Source organism: Montipora capricornis, chromosome 9 (genome assembly GCF_036669925.1).
Source record: "Montipora capricornis isolate CH-2021 chromosome 9, ASM3666992v2, whole genome shotgun sequence".
Lineage (NCBI taxonomy): Eukaryota > Metazoa > Cnidaria > Anthozoa > Scleractinia > Acroporidae > Montipora > Montipora capricornis.
The window spans coordinates 50,266,433-50,273,238 of NC_090891.1; the positions used below are offsets into that span (position 1 = coordinate 50,266,433).

General features: G+C 44.3%; 1 pseudogene; it reads right to left on the bottom strand.

The window, feature by feature from the left end:
- Window positions 1-6,219: 6,219 nt before the first annotated feature.
- LOC138017952 (U2 spliceosomal RNA) lies at window positions 6,220-6,400 on the bottom strand (annotated as a pseudogene).
- Window positions 6,401-6,806: the final 406 nt, after the last annotated feature.

Genomic DNA, 6,806 nt, shown 5'->3' on the forward strand with positions numbered 1-6,806 from the left:
CCTCACTTGCAAGCTCGTCGTCAACAGCGGAAAGATCTGCGGAATCATCTGAATCGGCAACAGAAGCAGACTCTGAGGACTTAGAGTCATTGAGCAAGGGAGCCAACGGCAGGAAAGAACCGGGGGCCGCAGTCACCCGGGGACCAAAGCCTGTTGGCACTTCCTTGCATAATGACTCTCTTTGCCACACCTCCTACAACGGCCACGTAAAGGGCAGTCAATAGCTTTATGGTTCTTCTTGCAGATGTTGCATTTGAGGGTCTGGCCCCTATATCAAGTAGTGACCGGAAAACCGTTGATGATAAGCGAATGAGTGATGTTCTCCTTACGAGCCATACAAACCAGCCTCGTCCCAGTGGAAATCTGATTGACATCAGGAAAATGATTAAACTATATAATACAAAGCTATGTACAGCAGGGCAAAAAACAGCAAGCAAAAACCAACCAACAGGATGCAGTACCACACGTGAAGGAATGCCAGGCACCAGTACTAACCAAGGGCTTCACCAAAGGCTTAACCCGCATCAGGTAAGTTTTTTTTACGTTTAAGGCGAATGGCTGGCCCCCCGGTAGGGTGAGTGCAATGGCCGCCAGACATAACGACTAATCCGTCAAACACAATGGTTCACCTCAAATGGGGGTGCACCAACACACCAACTTCACCGGGGAATCGAACTCCACCCCTACCAACAATGAACAAAAGACAAACAGACAAACGAAGAATTGCATCTAGGAGATGCCTCGCTTGACTTACACCCCAAAATGAGAATTCGACAAAACGACAAAAAAGAATCAAACACAACTGAACAAACCAAAACAAGCATCACTCAGCACAAGGGTGAAAAGCAACCAAAAAAGGCCGCCCGTCGACAGACTCATCCAACGCCAAGAGGTTGGTTCACCCCAAAAAACGGTCATGGCACGCAGACGAAACACAAAACGAGAACCTAAATATGAACAACCAAAGCTTCACTATGTAGCAAAGCCACCACACCACGAGCACCCCACTCGCGAACAAAATAATGACAACGATGGTCAGACCAGAAACAACGGAAAAACAAAGGAAGATTTAACCAGATCTGAGACTTTACATGCTTCATGACATCAACCGCTGAGGGACGAACACCCCTAAAACAAAAATGATTCCCAGCTCGCCCCCAATACAAAACTTGCAAACATGTCGCATATAAACAAAAACCCGAGGAAACACAGACAACTCATCAGCCGAGAAACCAAAAAGCACATGACGAACCAAGATAGAAGGACAAAGAGGAGAAGCCAGGAACATAATAGACTGAAGCCACGACAAGACACTGAAAAAACAGATGTTGAAAAGATTCGACAGGAGCAGAACAAAAACAAGCAGTAGAGAGAGCATACCCAAAACCAGCAAGCCTCTCGGCCGTGTAAAGGACCCCATGTGAAACTTTCCAACATAAATCAATAACGGGACGATCCAAATCAAAAAAGAAAAGCTGACGGCAAGTACAAGACCAATAAACAGAACTGAACAAAGGAAAGAATTTCTCCTCACAATGAGGAGAAACAGCATTTTCAGACAAAAGAAACAAATGAGCAGACTTCCTAGACATAGCAGAAATAGGACAAAAATGAATACCCAAACCACTACCCAAAGAAGACGTAGTAAGGGATCCTTTACACGCCCGCCAAGCAGTCAACAAAGAACGATAGAACAGAGGCAGAGAATCCGGAGAAAAACAAACTGGAGCAGAAAAAACGAGATGCGGAGGAAAAACCACCCAAACAAGAAGGCTAAACGACAACATGATAAGTGATGAAGTCCCGCTTACCGCTCCAGAAAAACTTAAAAATTAACGTATTTAATTCCACACTGACCCACGGGGAACATGGATAAGAGAAAGAGAGGCCATGTACCACACACGGGAAAGGGCCAAGGCATTGATGACAAGTGCCTTGCCCTTCTAAGGTAACAAACGAAAAGCATTTTCCACCGCGGTGATACGTGGCCTCCAATTGTCCTCCTCAAGATTGCCCGGACCCAGAAAAACCCCCCAACACCCTCACCTTCACTAACGACCAAGTAATGTTAACCGTTGAGTCAGTGCGACCATTCCAACAACCCAAGCACAAACCTTCACATTTCCCATAGTTTAGTTTAGCCCGGGCCCCCCTGTCATATAAAGAATAAACATCAAAGACAGCCAAAATGGCAGGAAGAGAAGAAGCAACCTGGGTAGTGTCATTAGCATAGGCAGAAACAACAGGCAAAGAAGATGAAGAACCAGGAAGAGACAGACCAGAAATAACACCATTAGAACGTATATTACAAGCAAGAACTTCAGCCACTAAAACATAAAAGAAGGGGGGGACAGGGGACATCCCTGCCTCACCCCACAAGATAACTTAAAAGAATTTGAATTATAACCATTAACATTAACACTACTACTAACATTGTTATAAAATAAATCAACCCACCCAACAAAAGACTGCCAAAAACCCATTGCATATAAAGTAGATTGAAGGAACGTCCAATCAACCCCTTTCCTGATCCTGATCAAGAGAAAGAAGAGCAGCAGGAGCACCCGAAGAAGAACAGAAATGAACAACATCACGAAGAAAAGCAACATTTTCACCAATAAAACGTCCAGGAACACCACTAGACTGATCTTTATTTACAACCAAATGAATTACCTTAAGAAGACGAGCAGGAATAAAACGAGAAGCGATCTTATAATCGACATTCAAGACGGAGATTGGACGCCAGTTCTTGGGATAAAGACGATCCCCTTTCTTAAAAGGAAAAGTAATGATACCTCGGGGCTGAGAGCGAGACAGAGCCCAAACCAAACTGAGAATTGTAAACACAAACTATATCGAAACCCAAAACATGCCAAAATTTTAAATAGAATCCCATGGGAAGGCAAGCACAACCAGGAGCTTTACCACGGGCCATGCCCTGAAGAGCCGCAAAACACTCCTCCTGGCTGAGAAGACCTTCGCACACCTCACTATTGTCGAAAGGAAGAACCGAAGAAATGTTGGAAAAAAGCTCAGCACGAGCACTAGAGTCACAAGGAGCAGGATAGAAAACATCGGAATAGAAAGAATGAAAAACATCACACAACCCATCCTAATCCGCAACCAAAGTACCATCACTCTCAGTGCCTTACTCTCCTCCACCCATCTCCACCAGGCATGAACTTGAGCACCACGAGCAACCCCAGATCAAAAACACGAAGACGAGACAGAGTAGAGAGATAAACAGGAAGGAAAGAAAGACGACCACAGTCAATACGAACTTTTAAATGAGCAGCCAGTTTAGACAAAATATCATGTTCCACTACTTTACTTTTACTACGGTTAACACAATAATTAATACTAATACACTTAATATGGGATTTGCTGCGGTCCCACCACCCAGTGAGGGAAGAAAAAGAAGACTGACGAGACTGCCAATAAGACCAAAAAGTTGATATACTCAGCCTCATCCAAAACAGAACGATTGAGCTTCCACAACCCTGGACCCAGAGGAACGGAGTTGGGGAGAGCCCATGAAAAAGAAAGAGCACAATGATCAGAAAAAGGACACAGCAGAATGTCTACAAAAGACATAAGGCACACAAGCATACGGACAACCCATGAGGTCAATGCGCGAATCGGGCCGCAACCAGGTAAAAGCAGAATCATTAGGGTGCCTTTCACGCTAAATATCCACCACACAACAATCCGAAAACATAGCTGACAACAAAGCAGAACTTTCCCGAGAGACATCAAAAGGACAAGACCCACAGCAATCCCAAACACGATCCAGGACCGTGTTGAAATCGCCGCACAAAAGAGTAGGAACAGCAGGATCGATAGAATCAATACAACAAACAAAAAAAGCGTCACGATCAGGATTATGTCTTTGGAGCATAAATAGAAGCAACACGGAAAACAGAACCACAAAGACTAAACTCAACCAAAACAAAACAATCATCAAACTCGCAAAAAACAGACTGACACTCCAAAACAAAACAACCACACCACAAAAAACCAAACCGAGAAAACCAAGAAAGAAGATCATCATTAGAGACGGCATAGGTCTACTGTTTTCTCTCAAACCATTTACGTTAACAGAAGTAACAGTGAGCGCCATAATAAAGCAAAAAAGTAATATAGAAACCCATGACGAAAAAAAGAATACAGAGAACCAACAACTAACAGGATGGTGAGACAACAGCAAGTTAATGGCGCCTAGCAGGGCCAGCCGAGGGAGGACGACGACGAGAGGACCTATGAGGATCCGGGCTCAGAGGAGATCTCTCATCCCCGGGACCGGGAATGAGAGATCGTGGGGAGAGCCATCCCTGAGCCAGAATGAGTACTAACCCGGGGAGGAAGAGAAATGGCAAACGGACACGAGGTCTTGGAAGAGTCCTCAACCTGCCCTTAAACAACCAGATCATCAGTAGAAGATGGAAGGGCCGCCTTCAACTTTTGCACCATTGACACGGTATCCTCCCTGGACACAAGAGGGGGTAGCAACTCGCCTGAAGCACTACGCATAATTTTAACAGGAATTCTAGACCTTAAAGGCCTAGAATCCACTAAAGAGGCCGGACCACCATCGCCTGAGCCAACGACAACATCTGAAACCCCTGATGAAGGCGAGTCGGACAAAGAAGTCCCCGAAAGAGCAGAGAGGAACTCTAAAACCTCCTCCTGAGGAACCCCAGACCGACTGGCGGAGGCCTCTAAAACACTGATAGAACACTGACTAGGAGAGGGATCCAGAACCCTCTCCTCAGCCCCCCCCCCCCAGACCCACTGACCAGCAAAGGCTGGCTCACCACTTTGTCGAGCTCATTGTCACGAACATCCACATTTGTATCCTCTTCAACACCAGCAGAAGACCCAGACTCAGGCTCAGCCGGAGCCCCCGCAGGCACAACACCACAGCAGGACAGCCATAGCCACAACATCAGCATTATGAACCACATCCTTATTAATGACATTATCATTATCACTGTCGACATCCGTAGCTGGGTTACCCGGCACATACCAGAGAGCCTTTGGGCAATGCCGAACAAAATGCCCAGCCTCATGACACCTGCGGTATTTACCCTTTAAAGGGCAATTAGCAGCCTTGTGATTATTGTTACATACGTCGCGTTCTAGGGGCTGCCCCTTATACCATACGCGACACTTCACCCCATCAATGACAATGCTCCGCGGAACCTCGTGCATCCGCACCATGTGCACCAATCGCGTGCCAGTATAGAACCCAGGGACATTAGTCCACTGCTGGTGCTTAACCTCCTTTACCTCTCCAAAATAATTTAACGCCTCTCGAACCTTGTCATTACTCCCTTCAAAGGGAATAAGTAGACCATTACAAAAGTGAGGGGTAGAACAAATAACAGTGCAGCTGACATCACCAAAAGAAATGAACCCGGCCTCTTCATAGGTCTTTTTGTGAGCTGGGTCAATGAAAGAAATACGGATAATCCCCCCGGGACAGACCTGGATTGAGTCGACCAGGCCAGCCAGGGAGTCAGCAATGATGCCGGCAACCCCGGCATGGGAAGTCCCAGCCGGGAAGCCGAACCTTATGATGAGAGCACATGTGTTGCGCGGAACCATTATGAATAAACTAATTGAATCCTTAAATAAAGCCTTTTACAAATAAATCCTTTTATAAGTTACAGTACAAATCTTTTAACAGTAAACTAAGAATAAACCTAAAATAGCTGCTAAAGGACTAATGTTAATTTATAATTATCATTTTGATGTATCACACTAATATTCCAGAAATATATCACTCAATTATTAAGATTTGATATGAACCACACTACTATGGAAGAAAAATACCCAAATAACACACTAAATGGTGAATCACTTAAAGAGTAAGTGATAAAAAAATTTATTCATAAAGTTCACACTTATTTAACACTCCAACAGCCAAGAAGAGAAACCCCTTGAACAAAAATGCTCAAAGAGAAACGATGGAAAAGTGACAAACGAACTAAATAAACGAAGAAAGAACAAGCCAAAAAGTTTTAACAATTTAATACCACTACTTTTCAGCGTCTCCATGGACCGCAAGACGCAACTGCTCTGCACATAGCTTGTGGTGGCTTCTTGTCGTCCCAAAACCGGGCAGGCCGGTGACTCTGTCCATCCTGGGGAAGACAAGAGAAGGTGGAAGCTGGTCAGTCAGTTGTTTTACTTTTAATTGATTATTTCTTCCCCGGAGGGAAGTGGGCCGCCCTCGGAGGTAGTGCTATACCAAGGCAACCTGTGGCGGGGACGAGGCAAGCCACTTTTCAACGGCCCAGTTCCAAAAATCAGTTTAATATAAGAGCTGCTTGATGAGCAGCGTATCAGATATTAAGATGATAAGAACAGATTTTTTTTTGATAAAATTTGAGGATAATCGCACTTATTTACAATCAACTCCATTGTACAAGCACAAGAAAGACTAAAATTAATTGCAAGAAATCAAACGCGCAAGGCGAATTACAGAAGTTGAGCAATTGTGCTCCAACAATAACAAAAGAGGTTACGTAATTACAATATGTACAATGTTTTGTAACGATCCACTCCACTATAGGAGCCTGAAAATAAATTACAAGAAATCAAACGTGCAAAGCGAATTACAGAGATTAGGCGAAAGTACTACAACAATAACAAAAGAGGCTGCATAATTGCAATAAATACAATGAATTTTAACGATCAACTCCAGTGTAGAAGCACAAAAATACGGAAGATTAATTACAAGAAGTAAAAATGCGAGGCGAATTGCATAATTACAATGTATACCAAATCAGCGGAGGTGGAAC